Source organism: Ambystoma mexicanum, chromosome 14 (genome assembly GCF_040938575.1).
Source record: "Ambystoma mexicanum isolate Mex_15411 chromosome 14, UKY_AmexF1_1, whole genome shotgun sequence".
Lineage (NCBI taxonomy): Eukaryota > Metazoa > Chordata > Amphibia > Caudata > Ambystomatidae > Ambystoma > Ambystoma mexicanum.
This window is the reverse complement of record NC_090940.1, coordinates 50918962-50934906: the sequence shown is the minus strand read 5'-3', so window position 1 is coordinate 50934906 and position 15945 is coordinate 50918962.

Here is a 15945-nt window from a genome sequence, read left to right as displayed (position 1 = left end):
GACAGTAACTGCAACGATGGCAGTAACACTGGAGAAGAAATGCAACAATGACAGTAACTGCAACGATGGCAGTAACACTGGAGAAGAAATGCAACAATGATAGTAACACTGGTGAAGAACTGCAACAATGACAGTAACACTGGAGAAGAAATGCAACAATGACAGTAACTGCAACGATGGCAGTAACACTGGAGAAGAAATGCAACAATGATAGTAACACTGGTGAAGAACTGCAACAATGGCAGTAACACTGGAGAAGAAATGCAACAATGACAGTAACTGCAACGATGGCAGTAACACTGGAGAAGAAATGCAACAATGACAGTAACACTGGAGAAGAAATGCAACAATGACAGTAACTGCAACGATGGCAGTAACACTGGAGAAGAAATGCAACAATGATAGTAACTGCAACGATGGCAGTAACACTGGAGAAGAAATGCAACAATGACAGTAACACTGGAGAAGAAATGCAACAATGACAGTAACTGCAACGATGGCAGTAACACTGGAGAAGAAATGCAACAATGACAGTAACTGCAACGATGGCAGTAACACTGGAGAAGAAATGCAACGATGGCAGTAACACTGGAGAAGAAATGCAACAATGACAGTAACTGCAACGATGGCAGTAACACTGGAGAAGAAATGCAACAATGATAGTAACACTGGTGAAGAACTGCAACAATGACAGTAACACTGGAGAAGAAATGCAACAATGACAGTAACTGCAACGATGGCAGTAACACTGGAGAAGAAATGCAACAATGATAGTAACACTGGTGAAGAACTGCAACAATGGCAGTAACACTGGAGAAGAAATGCAACAATGACAGTAACTGCAACGATGGCAGTAACACTGGAGAAGAAATGCAACAATGACAGTAACACTGGAGAAGAAATGCAACAATGACAGTAACTGCAACGATGGCAGTAACACTGGAGAAGAAATGCAACAATGATAGTAACACTGGTGAAGAACTGCAACAATGGCAGTAACACTGGAGAAGAAATGCAACAATGACAGTAACTGCAACGATGGCAGTAACACTGGAGAAGAAATGCAACAATGATAGTAACACTGGTGAAGAACTGCAACAATGGCAGTAACACTGGAGAAGAAATGCAACAATGACAGTAACTGCAACGATGGCAGTAACACTGGAGAAGAAATGCAACAATGATAGTAACACTGGTGAAGAACTGCAACAATGACAGTAACTGCAACGATGGCAGTAACACTGGAGAAGAAATGCAACAATGACAGTAACTGCAACGATGGCAGTAACACTGGAGAAGAAATGCAACAATGATAGTAACACTGGTGAAGAACTGCAACAATGACAGTAACACTGGAGAAGAAATGCAACAATGACAGTAACTGCAACGATGGCAGTAACACTGGAGAAGAAATGCAACAATGATAGTAACACTGGTGAAGAACTGCAACAATGACAGTAACTGCAACGATGGCAGTAACACTGGAGAAGAAATGCAACAATGACAGTAACTGCAACGATGGCAGTAACACTGGAGAAGAAATGCAACAATGATAGTAACACTGGTGAAGAACTGCAACAATGGCAGTAACACTGGAGAAGAAATGCAACAATGACAGTAACTGCAACGATGGCAGTAACACTGGAGAAGAAATGCAACAATGATAGTAACACTGGTGAAGAACTGCAACAATGGCAGTAACACTGGAGAAGAAATGCAACAATGACAGTAACACTGGAGAAGAAAAGCAACAATGACAGTAACACTGGGTAAGAACGAACTGCGGAAATGAGGGTAACATTGGGTGAAAACAAACTGGGGAAATGAGAGCAGCACTGGGTAAGAACGAACTGTGGCAATGCGAGCATCACTGGGTACGAAATGTGGAAATTAGAGTAACACCAGGGCCAAACGCTGCAACTTTTGGTTCAATTAATAGCTCATTGCACTTCGACGACTTAAAAGAGCGTTGGAGCACACACATAAAAAGTCTCCAACCCTGAACACGACAAATGCTTACCTGGCAGCCAACAAAAACTACAAAACAGCTGTCATTGCCCCTCAAGCTAACTTTCTGAACTCCTGTATAAACAACACCACCTCCAACAGTAAATAATGATTTTCTATTCTCAGGGAACTAGAAGCTCTATCCCTTCCACTATCCCTACAAACTCAAGCGTATCTTGGTGCATCACCATCCAGAACACACTAGTATCAAAAATCACTACACTACAAGACAAAATACTCTCGAAAAGGAAACTATTGGCCGGTAAAAGTACGCCTTCCCTGGCACCCATTACCTTGGCCAATAAAACAATTCCCCAATTCAACTTCACAACTGTTTCCCAAGAGCACGTTCTGAATACCATTGCCACGCTGAAATCATCTAACTGTAAAGGGGACAGCTTTCCAGCGCGACTTGTCAAGCTCTGCGCTCCGCCCTAGCCCGCACCATCATTAACTTCATCAATGCTTCCTTCACCACTATTTCGGTTCCCGCTAGTATCAAAGAAGCCTGGGTTATCCCTCTCTTGAAAAACCCCTCCCTAGATCCTGGTATTCCCAACAACTACACACCCATCACTACGGTTCCCTTCCTGCTAAAAATTATTGAAAAAATTACATATTCTCAAGTTCAACATTACATAGAAAGCCATCATCTGTTAGGAGCCAGACAGTCAGGCTCCTGGCCTAAGCATAGTACAGAAACAGCCCTACCGGACCTCAAAATCCAGATGGACCACATTGGAGACACTGGTGAACTGTGTATCCACCTACTTCTTGATCTGTCTTCTGCCGCATTTGATTTGATGGACCATGTCAAACTATGCAATGCTCTGTCAGAAAACTTCAACTTCTCCACAGATGCCACTGCTTGGGTTAAATCATTTCTTTCGGAGCCTACATCTAGAGTCTCCATTGGCAAAGAGGCCACCGACTCCATTCCAGTACCTCTAGGGGTCCCTCAAGGTTCATGCCCATCTCCCACTCTTTATAATGCCTACTCTAAACTCATTTTCGCAGCTCTTGATGCCATGGAAGTTAGCGTTTACCAATTTTGCTGATGATACCCAGATCCTCAACCCCATCTCGGGTGACTTTGAACAAGACACAATAGCCATCAATAAGATTTAGGCCATCATTCAAAACTGGATGGCTTCAAACAGTCTATGCCTCAATGATGAAAAAAACGAGATCCGCGTTGTCGGCTCCCACATCTGATTAAAAATCCTTCACCCTGACTATGCCACCATTTCCATTGATGGAACTCTCATCCCAGTCCTCAACCCGGTCAAAACGCTTGGCGTCTACTTAGATTCCAACTGTACTATGACCAAACACATTAATGCACTAGTATCATCCACTGTCTACACAGCCAAACTCATTGCACTCAGCCGCCAATTTCTTACCTCTCAAAACTGCCTCACTCTTACGAGAGCCCTAATACTCTAGAAATTGGATTATTGTAATATCCTCCTGCTAGGCACCACTAATACCAACCTTGCCAAATTGCAATTACTCCAAAACAAAGCCTTGAAGGCTGTCTATGGTCTCAAAAGAAGAGCCCATATCTCTCACATCAGGAGAGAAGCCCACTGGCTCCCCATCCAAGCCAGAATCCTTTTCAAGGCCTTCATCATCACACACAAATGTATCACCAAGGATGCCCCCATCTTCCTCAAGAACAGCGTCACCCAAAAAAGGTCCACCAGATCGAGTTTCAGCACACAACATTTTTGTTCCAAGATTCAAGTCTGTTAGGGCTGAGGGTGCCAGCTTCCCAGTTGCTGCACCCACGTTGTGGAACGCACTGCCTATGAACATCAGAAATGAGCCCTCCCACCAGAGCTTTAAGATCCTCATCAAAACATGGCTATTCCACAAATTCTAACTAATCTCTTTAATCCATGAAAGTTTGGTCACTATTGTAACGTTGTCTTCTCAAGGATCTGTACATATTGCTTGCCAACCCTGCCTGTAATAAAGTTTCCATTCTAACCATATATTATATAACTTACGCCATGATAACTCTGGGTTTGGGCGTGTAATAAAGGCTATAAATAAATAAAATAAATAAATAAACACTGCCCAAGACCTGCAACAATGACAGTAACACTGGGTAAGAAGAGGCACTGTGGAAATGAGGGTAACATTGGGTAAGAACGAACTGTGGCAATGAGAACACATATGGGCAGCACGTCTCTACGGCCAATAGTCTAGACTTGCATTCATAACACTAATAAACTCTTGCTTGACATTCAAGCAGAAAGAAGGCCGGCCTATTTCAGGCTTTGTTTCAGGAGATGGAAGCTTGTTTTCAACTCATTGTTGTTCTCAGGTGGGTCGTGTTAGGGTAACATTCTCAGGCAATACTTAGGATCTGTGTTCCACTGGGGGATCCACTGTCTCATGATGGGAAGCCTGCCTGAGAGCAGGAGTTCTCCCTAGGCACCAGGTGTGCAGGCCTAGGGGAACCAGCACCGAGGGACTTCTTTGTGACCTGCGCGTTGTCTTACCGCGCGGGACCGCTTGTGTACTGGTGTGGGAGCTTAAGTCCGAGCTTTCTTTGCATCTCTTGATAGCATGAGCCACTGGGCGAGGGCCCAATTGTCCTGCCACCAGAGGTTTGGACATGCAAGACCCCACCTATGACGGAGCCCAGGGGTGTGGCAGCGCACCCCTAAGGCCAGTGTTCCTTTGCATGAGCCTTACTGTGAGGAGCCAGGTGTTCAGTAAGGTGGTCCTGGGTGCAGGGGGGCCCTCAAGCCATCAGGGTAGAGCTCCAAGGAAGCAATGGGTCTAATTCTGGCCATGGTCCCGCGTGCATGTCATTCTCTGCTTGGCGCGCCTAAGAAACACCTCTGCATTAACACTGGTCCCTTTCCCTGAGGCCAGTCTCTGTCTGGCCTTAATACCGGTGGGTCTACTGGTCATGGGGTCCTTGTTCCTCCCTTGGCTCTGGGGCACATGCCTACACATCTACGTAAGGTCACTACTATAGACATAGCAGTGACTATGAAAGAGGGCTAGTTGGGCATAACAGTGACTATGAACGAGGGCTAGTTGGACATAGGAGTGACAGTGAAAGAGGGCTAGTTGGACATAGGAGTGACTGTGAAAGAGGACTAGTTGGGCATAGCAGTGACTATGAAAGAGGGCTAGTTGGACATAGGAGTGACTGTGAAAGAGGTCTAGTTGGGCATAGCAGTGACTATGAAATAGGGCTAGTTGGGCATAGCAGTGACTATGAAATAGGGCTAGTTGGGCATAACAGTGACTAGGAAAGAGGGCTCGTTGGACATAGGAGTGACTGTGAAAGAGGGCTACTTGGACATAGGAGTGACTGTGAAAGAGGACTAGTTGGGCATAGCCGTGACTATGAAAGAGGGCTTGTTGGACATAGGAGTAACTGTGAAAGAGGGATAGTTGGACATAGGAGTGACTGTGAAGGAGGGCTGGTTGGACATAGAAATTACTCTGAAAGAGGGCTAGTTGGGCATAGCAGTGACTGCAATAGGCCTAGTTGGACATAGGAGTGACTATGAACGAGGGCTAGTTGGACATAGGAGTGACTGTGAAAGAGGGATAGTTGCACATAGGAGTGACTGTGAAAGAGGACTAGTTGGGCATAGCAGTGACTGTGAAAGAGGGCTGGTTGGGCATAACAGTGACTATGAAAGAGGGCTAGTTGGACATAGGAGTGACTGTGAAAGAGGGATAGTTGGACATAGGAGTGACTGTGAAAGAGGACTAGTTGAGCTGTTGTTCCAGAGAAAGAACCCATGACTGAAATTATTCACAGATCAGGGGTCTGCAGCCTGCGGCTCCCCAAATTGTTCGGACTACCAATTCCATGATTCCTCACTATTGACCATGCTGGCTAGGGTTGATGGGAGTTATAGTCCAAAACATCTGGAGGGCCAATGGTTGCAGAAAAAGAGCAAAAAGGAGAAAGAGAGAGAAATGTCGAAAGAACGTGGGCAAAACAAAGGGGGTGGAAAAGGCGGAAATGCCGAGAAAGATTGAGCAAAAAAGTGATAAGGAGAGGAGGATAAAATTAATAGAGAAAAGCGGATTAGCGAGGTTTTGGAAGAGAGAGCAAAGGGTGACCTGCGATAGAGAGAGAGAAATGAGAAAAGGGGGAGAAAGAGAGAGAGATGGAGAGAGAGAGAGAAGGAAGTGAGAAAAGAGAGAGAGAGAGAGAGAGAGAGAGAGAGAGAACGAGACAGAGAGAGAGGGAAGGAAGTGAGAAAGGGACGAGAGAAAACGAGACAGAGAGAAAGAGAGAGAAAAGGAAGTGAGAAACGGCGAGAGAGCGACAGAGAGAGAAAAGTAAGTGAGAAATGGCGAGAGAGAGACAGAGAGAGAGAGAGAAGGAAGTGAGAAAAGGGTGATAGAGAAAAAAAGAGAAAGAGAGAGAGAGAGAGAGAGCGAGAGAGAGACCAGCAAACCCTTCACCTAAAGTGCTCCATCCCTGGATCAGATCCCACTTTGCAGCGTTTCATATAAACCAGAGCTATTGCACGACGCAGACACAGGGGAGAACCTGCAACAAACAGGATAAATTATGTAAAATAATATTGTTTAAATATACATATGAATTTCCCAAAGCATATTCTGTTTACATAGGATGTGTAATGAACATATTCCACCAAAAGTTAATGTGTCTCGGTGGAATAATTACACATAATACTGTAAGTATGTAATTAGGTAAAAGGGAAAAGAGACAAAGAAAAAACACTGTTTAGCAGAAACTAATTACTGTGGAGCCCAATTAAAACGGGAACTGTTAAAGGGATAAACCTGTTGGAAGGGTGCACTCGCCATGCATGGAATTCACAGTGATGATACAGTGGGGGGAGAGGGGGCGCACAAGACCTTGCTGGGGGTGGAAATATATCATTTTATCAGGTAGTCTTGGAGGTGAGGTGATTAACTCAGTGCTTGCACGGTAAAAGAGTTACACGCTATAACACATGCTCATTAGAAGTAATGAGTGAGTGATTGTGCCCGCACTTCCGCAGGGGGTGATGACAGGCTCTGCAACAGGACGTCAAGACGCTCACTGCCAACAGCAGCCGAATAGCCTGTAGGGAAATCAAGAGTGGCCTGTAGGGAAATCAACAGACTTTCCCATATGCCGGTTGGCCTAAGCCCTGTGCGGGGCTGTGCAAGGCGCACTGATACTGGAGTTAGGAAGGCACACTGCTTCAGGGTGCTGCCAGGCACACTGACGTTAGCTCCCGCAATTCTACATGGCATTACTGGATACTGGACTCTGTGCCAAAACAGCCATCAAGAACCACTTCCAAAGTAAGGTAGGTCTGTGGGGTGTGGCCAGGGTTGTGCGCGCTGAGCGCCCCTTCCAATGCCTACTTTATCTTGTTAATTGTTAGAAATGGAGCAGAGTGATACTGTGTGATAGAGTCCCACAGAGGATAATGGAGCAGACGCTGAACGTTATCTGTACTGCTGAAGTTTGGTGCAGTACGGTGGTATTGTAATATTTTGCGCTCTTCCTCACCCTCTAGCGCAGCGACATTGACCGCAACGTTGACATCGACGTGTTGGTGAGCGCTCAGAGTGCAGAGTATTTCTTCAGGAGTCCCGGGCTCAAAAGGCAGCAGCAGCAGGGCCATCATGCCTTACAATGGAGAGCCACAACCATGGCTTTCCCTCTCCCCCTATCACTCCCCCCATCAAGGGGAAGATTAGTGCTATGGAGGGAGTTGTTTCCAGCTACCTGCAAGAAAAATTAATTGCGAAAAATACAAGTACCAGAATCCTTAGAGTCAATTAACTTGCCACACCTGAAAAGGAAATGAAGACACGCCTGAAAAAGCAAAGAAACACAGACTTCCTAAAGATTAATGGAGTCATGAAAACATGCGTTTGGAGGAGAAGCTAACGCAGGAAAACGTGACTGGCAACAGAGCGCCTGCCTTGTCACCAATTCTTAAATATTTCTTCAGATAGGTGGTATAAGCAGGGATCACTGAAACTCTTTTGGGGCTTTGGGCATTCCTGCTGATCCCGGCGAGTTCCTTGGAATCTTAGAGGGGATCTAGCTGTTTTCCTGTAATTATAATGCTGTATAGCTCTAATTGTTAATGAGCTATGATGGACAGTCGGATCCTCTCCCCTAGCGCATAAACGTTGCTGGTCGCTGGATGAAATTATATTGTAAACAACGCACACCCCAGCATAAGTGATATTCAGTTGAAAGAAACTTGATTTGGGATCCAGGAAGTTCTTCACCTTCTACTCATTGTGTTGGTCTTTCTTATCCAACGTGATGTCTGTCTTCTAAATCCAGCAACTATTAAGGCCATGTCTAAGAAGAAGATTAGTGGAACTATATCTCAAGACCAAAGCGAGTCTGATACAACATCCGCAATGACGGCTGAAGGAAACCACAATTCTGGTCTGGCCGAATTGTGCGCTTGGATCATGCAAGTGGATAAAACAAACAAAATTGATGAGTTGAGTGAAAATGTGAATATACTGCAAGAATATCAAATATCAGAGAGTTTGTTGCAGATTTTGCGATCTGTGTAATAGGTTTGGAAGCCATTGTAAAAGAAAACTCATCCTCATTAGCACCTTGACGCAGTTACTGGATCCAAAAATGGTTCCGTTGGTGGATTTGGAAGATCGTTGCTGATGCAATAGTGTGTGCCTTTTCAGTTTTTCAGATCCAATAAATGTATATATTGAAGATCTCATTAAAGCTTTATTTCCAGGTGACCAATAAATAACAGCAATTCTGAAACTGGGAGAGGTAAGTTTAATAGACGCAAGTTACCACGAATTTTTCAAAGATTACAAGGGATCTTTGCCGTAGATTTTACCAGTCAATCAGAAACTTCTCAAATGTGGAATCAAGTACATAGTTTATGCTCGAATTCAATTCAAAGTAGATTTTGAGACTGGCAGAACATATTTTCATGATCCTCCACAAGCACAAAGATACACGGTAATGGAACCATAGGTCAATTGACTTGCTGTCCATATAGCCTGGTTGTTGTTACATAAAAGAGGATTTTTTTCCATAAACATGATTCACCTAACATGTAACATGTTAGACTATGAGCAGTGAATGTATTAGCTCGTGGTAGCTTGATGCCAATTTCCCTCTTGCATGCCATGACACTTTTGATTTTTAAGATGGAGTCTTTCAGTGTTTGGCTGCTATTAACCAATTGGTTTCATTGTGTTATATTTGGGTTATGTTCTTGGGTGGGTACCATGATGTGTCCTTTGGTTGGGGGTGAGACCCGAGTGTGGGGAATTGTTAAAGGGATGTTTGATTTTGGAGTAAACGGTACCCTATTAGTGATGTCACCAGATATTATTTGCTTATGGGTTCTTATGTATTATGGAGGAGAGATACATATCATAAAATGCCACCTCTCGGGCAAGTCTGGTGCATTAAGTGGTGATGTGCGGCACGTAAATATTGGATATCATAACATAGTATAAATAATGTGGTTAAATAAAGGAAGGCCCTACCATTGAAAAAAAAGAGAAACGATAGCCATAGGGGTTTTCAAGAGACAGGGTTATCACAGTGAGAACAGAGTAACCTGGAAAATAGATGGCAAAGGTCAATCTTTCCTTTTTTACATTTTTAAAAATTGTATTCCGCTTTATCGTAAACCTCTATACAACTAAAAATCATTGCATGCACATTATATTTAAAAAACCACACTAACTTCAATTCATCGATATTACGTATCACTCCACACATTCCATTGCTTTTAGAAGAATAACATATCTAACCCATAACAACAACAGTATAACTCTGCCAGTCAGCCGATTGTCCCTAAAAGGACAAAGCAGCTTTTAATAAAATATGTTAAAAATATGTAGTGCAAACAATGATTTCACTTGTGGCCCATCTCATAAACAACACCAGGGGTTCTCTGTATCTATAATTTTAAAATCAAATACAAATGGCCCAAAACTGTCAATCAGCCAATTTTTCCCCTAAAAGATTATAGCAGTTTTTGATAGAAATATGTTAGTCCAAATATTAATTTCACTTGTAACCGATCTAATAAACTGCACTGCACCTGCAAGAGGAGTGTGTATTTAGGTTGCTAGCTATCTACAACTATCAGTAGACTTCTGTAGGACTGTTCACCAAAGTAGATGGGGAATGGTGAAGGGAAAGTTACGATAGAAACGTGTAATTTTGATCAGGTACTAGGGCCCCAGTTATGACTCTATGATGGGAATGACAGATATTATACAACACATCCTATAGATTGATAATTAGTTATTGATATGAGAAGGTGAGTTTAAATATTTATTGAATATGTAGTTGGACTGATTTAGCTACATCAGTAAAAACAAAATGCACACTACATTTGCTAGATATTTCCCCAGTTTACAGAATGACTGGCAATTGGCGACGGGTGCATCCACAGTACATGATTCGCATAATAGGACGGATTATGTTTTTATAAGGAATACAGACCTTAGTATGATTAATGAGAATGTTTAATGTGGAGCTAGAACGATGTCCGATCATGCAACATATCTATCCACCTAGATTTCTGCGGAGTTTCCAGCTTTGGCCCTAACCAATGTGACGTGTCATGAGTAGTTGGATACGCATATTACTCAAACGTTTGATTGAAATGTCATGCTTCCCTCCAGTTATGAGACCCTCTGAGAGGTGCTTACATGATATATTTGTGATCTTTGTATTTCCACTGAAGTTTAAATGACTAGATCACTTAGTTTAGTTTAGTTTAGTTTAGTTTAGTTTAGTTTAGTTTATTCATTTGTATTGCGCGCCAGACTCGAGAGAATGAGGGCGCATGAGCAGCAGATTATTCAAAGCTTGGTTACAGGTTGCTTATACATATCTTATACATATCACTTACAGTGTTACAGTGAGGTAGCTTATACATATCATATACATATCACTTACATCTTATACCTACATTGCAGATATATTAGGGAGTTTGCAGATAAGCATTTGTTCTAGGTTGGCGGTAGTGTGGTGTTGGGTTAGACGAATTAGAGCTCTTTGTTCTTTATCCATTGGATATAATTGCGTCTGAAGTGAGTAAAGGTTTGAGGTGACCTAAGGGATGGTGGTAGGGCGTTCCAAAGTTGGGGTGCCTTCACCTGGAAGCTGTTGCCGCCCATTTTAGTGCGTTTGTACCTAGGGACTATGAGTAGGTTTGCGTTAGAGGTTCTGGTGGGTCTGTTGGGGGTGTATTTGCATATTCTGTCTGCAAGGTAGCATGGGCAGCGTTGTTCAGACATTTGTGCGTTAGCGATGATACTTTGAACAAGATTTTGTCTGAGGTGTTGAGCCAGTTATGGGATTTCCGGATGTTGGAGATGTGGGCTTTCTTGGGGATGTTAAGCGCAGCTCTGAGAGCGTTGTTTTGGAGCGTCTGAATTTTGTTTGTGATTTGCTTGTGGCTTCGACGTAGAGGGCATTACAGTAATCCAGTTTGGATAATTCCAAGACTGTGCGAAGCCATCCATGCCTGGATGATGAGGTACACCTTGTTCACCAAGGCCAAATCCTGGTTGTAGTCTCCCGTCAGCGGGATGAGGATCTGTGTATCATCAGCGTAATTAGTATAGGTGATACCCAGGCCATCTAGATCATCAAACAGGGGCTTTTTGAACACGTTGTACAGAGTAGGGGAGATGCAGGAGCCCTGAGGGACTCCGCATGTGATGGGGATGGGGTCGGCAGCGGCGGAGAAGACACGCATGGATCTGTTGCTGAGGAATTACTCGATCCATCTGATGGCTTCTTGGGAGAAGTGCGCGGCTGAATCTAGATGATTGCAAAGGATTTTGTGGTCAACTAGGTTGAACGCCGCGGAGAGGTCTAGTAAGAGAAGTAGTGCAGTTTTAACGTTGTCTCTGATGGTGTCTATCTGGGCTTTCAGATCAATGAGGGCTGTTTCAGTCCCGTGTAGGGGTCTAAAGCCTGATTGTCGCGTAACTAGGAGGTGGTTAGTTTCTTGGTGTTTTTGGATTTGTTGGTATGCTGTCTTGTCTAGTATCTTAAGCAGGAAGGGGACGGTGGTAATGGGTCTGTAGTTGGTCGGGATAGAGGGGTCAAGGGAAGGTTTTTTAAGGAGGGGGAGGACCCAGGACTCTTTGAGGTTGCTGGGGACTGTTCCTGAGGTGAATGAGGCGTTGATGAGTCTGGTGATTACTGGCGATAAGTCTCTTGCCGCATCTTTAATGATTTGTGGGGGGCAGAGGTCGCCTTTACAGTTGGAAGGTTTGAGGCTAAGAATTATTTTTTCCACTTCTAGGGTAGTGACTTTGGAGAAGCTAAAGTGAGTACTGTTGGGTGGGATGTGAGTGGGTGGAGTACTAGGGGGGTATTAATGGGGTTGGTTGATTTGGAGAGGGAATCTTTCTTATTTTTAATTTTGGTTTGAAGGCCTAGGACTTTGTTGTTTAGTGCATTTTGGACACTAGTGCACCATTGTTTGTTCTTCAAGCAAGTATCTGGGACAGGCACTGGTGTTTCCAATTCTTTGATAATTGTAAACAATTCTTTGGTGCTAGAGTTGGAATGTGCGATCCTCTGGTTATAGGATTCTTGTTTGGCAGCTATAATTTCTTTTTTGTAATTGGCCTTGATTTTGTTTAGTAATAACTTGTTGTGGTCTGTGGGAGACTGTCTCCAGATTTGTTCCATTTTACTTTTTTCTAGTCGAAGCGCTTTAAGGTGGCTGGAGAACCATTGGTTAAGGTGCTTTTTTGGTTTGCTTTTTCTGAGCTTTAGGGGTGCGATGGAGTCTAAGGATGTGCGCATGGTATTATTGTATCCTTCTACGAGGTCGTAAGGATTGGAAGCAGGGAGTAAGTTGAGCGTGGGGAGGATGAGTGGGATCAGTTTTTCCGCTGTGATATTTTTCTTGCTTCTCGGGGGGATGGCTTCGGCTAATGTTAAGTTGGTTATGGGGCTTGAGGCTTCAAGCGAGAAGGAGAGGAGGTGATGGTCAGACCAAGATTGAGGTGAGTTATTGGTGATGAGTGCAGCGCAGTTATAGTCTGCTACCCAGTTGAGGGTTCTTCTTTTGTTGTGGGTAGGGCTGGATACTTTTTGTGTGAAACCTAGTTCGGACAAGGTGTTGTTAATGAGGGTGGCCTGGTGGTCTTTGGGGTCTTTGTAAGCTAGGTTAAAATCTCCTAGGAGGAGGCATTGCGAGGAATCTTTTAGGTTATCGGTGAGGATAGCATTGAGGTCTTCCTCGAAGGATCCCAGGGGTCCAGGTGGTCTATAAAGTAAGTGAATGGATATCGTTTGGGAGTTAGCAGTGGGTAGCTTGGCTGTGAGTGCTTCGCATGATGGAAGGTGTGTAGCGGAGTCTAGTCTGATGTTGAGGTAGGTTTTGGCGATGATGGCCAGGCCTCCACCTCTAGATTCAGTTCTATCTGCTCGGATGATGGTATAGTCATTGGGGATGGCTAGCGATAGGGCAGGGCCAGAAGCTGCATGGATACAGGACTCTGTTATGGCTAGGAAGTCTAGGTCTTCGGCTATGATGAGGTCTGCGATGTCCGTGGCATGGGCAATTATGGAACGTGCATTGATGAGGGCCCCTTTAATCGGAGGTGTGGTGGTTTTTGTAGGGGTGGGGGTAGTCGCTGTAATGCGTGCTTTGTTTTTGCTAGTAATAATGTTGAGTGACTGAGGTTTGAGTTTTTTTAGTGTGAGGTTGGCGCATGTGCTAATGGTGGTTCGGTTGGTGAGTTTGGGTTGGGTTGGGTGGAATCTCTGGCTCGGGGCTCGTGTAGTCTAGGTAGTCTGGACCGTAATCTAGTGAGCCTATCTGATAGGCTTGGAGGAAAGAATTGTGGAAGCATGAAGACTTACTGATCTCTTTAACTAAACTCAAAAAAATATACCAGATTATTGGAAAGCAAGAAAATGTCCAAATTAACGAGCAGAGAAACTGATGAAGCGACTTCATTGTATGGTGAAAGGGATGAGGTTTTGGCTAGACTATGTAAATATCTCTGAAGTAGTGACCCATGCTCATCTGTGTGTTATGATGGTGGATTATACAGTTATGAATGCTTTCACGGCACTGTAAGCACTTAATTGTCACCACGATGAAAAGTTGTAGATTGTCAGGTGGTTGGGTAATACGATCAAGCCTCATAAAATAGTTGTGTACGATAATCAGAAGGGTGTGCAAGTCCTCTTCCTGCAGGAGACACACGCATTGGACCGACAAGCCCTTGGCTTGGCACCGGGCTGGTGAACACAGAGATATTACACCACCTACTCCACTTGCGCTAGGGGGACACTCATTTTGATACATCGCTTGCTGTGCTTCATGCATCTTGATACTAAGTTTGACACTGAGAGCAGATATATCCTGGTCCTTGGGATCCTACAATGGAAGTAATCCTCTTACTGAATGGTTATGGCCCCAATATCAGTGACCAAGCCTTTTATGATAATCTTGTGCTACTTAGAGTACATTATCCAGGGCAGCTCTGGCAATACTGCGTGGTATGCAAACGCAGGGATTACTAGATGTTTGGAGGACACTGCAAGGCGGAAACAAGGAGTTTTCATTCAACTCCTCTGTACATAATATGTACTACCGAATAGATATGTGGCTGGTATCTGCCTCCTTGCTTAATATGGTTGCTCAATTTTTAATCCTGACCCGCACCCTTTCGGACCACTCCCCGATACTATTAACATTGGACTTCCCGGCGGTAGGGGCGACCCGCCCGCCATGGAGTTTTAAGCCAGCTGCACTAATGGACACAGCATTCTCTGTGCATCTGCGTGAACAGATAGCCACTTTCTTCGAAAATAAATGTGGGGTCTGTTTCGACAATGGCAACCTTTTGGCATGCCTTTAAGGTATTTGTCTAGGGTGTTGCCATGTCAGCAGAGTTTGGAGTCCTTAAAAGTATAAGAAGAGAATTGGCTAGAAAGGAGGCTGACCTTGTCGCCCTGCAGCAGAAGAGAGAGTTGTCCCCCAACAAGGACCTACTCCTTAAGATTAAACTAGCGTTGGAGGAGTAGAGGGATTTGGCACAGAGCGACATGAGGTTTATGGATAAACCACAAATGGCTAAAAAGTACGGTGAGGTGGACAGACTAGGCCGAACCCTCTTACGCCTAATGAAATCGGAGTCTCGGAACACGCACATACCCTATGTCCGAGCCCCTGATAGTTCGATAGCTTACACCAACGTTGACATCAATAAAGTCTTCTATGATTTCTACTGGGCCCTAGACCAACCTAAGGGGAGTGCGTCAATGAGCGAAATGGAGCATTATTTAAATGAAATACCTACCACTGTACTCTCCAGTGCAACACGAGACGCACTTGTGGAGCCCTTAACATTAGAAGAAATTCAGGCAGCTATAGCAGACCTCCCCCAAGGCAAGACACCTGGCTCGGACGGGCTGGGAGCTGAGTTCTATAAGGAATACTCTGTTCTGCTATCTCCATACTTTTTACAACTTTGTGAATTAGTGCTGGGTGTTGGGGTGTTACATAATTCGATATGGAAGCAATTATTACACTCCTGCTCAATCCTGACAAGACAACAGAGGAATGTGGGTCCTATAGATCTCTGTCCCTCATCAACACGGACGCCAACATACTCGTCAAGATACTTGCGATGCATTTATCCCCATTGATGACCCATATGGTACATCCCGATCAGGCAGGATTTATACCTGGCCGCTCAGCGGCACAGTGCCTCCGACGACTGTACCATATTATGACCCTGACTCCATCCAATGCACAAGTGGTGGCAGTGTCATTAGACATGCAAAAGGCTTCCTCTTCTAGGTGCCAACTAACTATGGATTAGGACCTAGATTCATATCCTGGGTGAAATGGCTCTATACACGCCCATATGCCTGCGTGCATACAAATGGTTTTGACTGCCCTCTTCTGCAGTTATGAG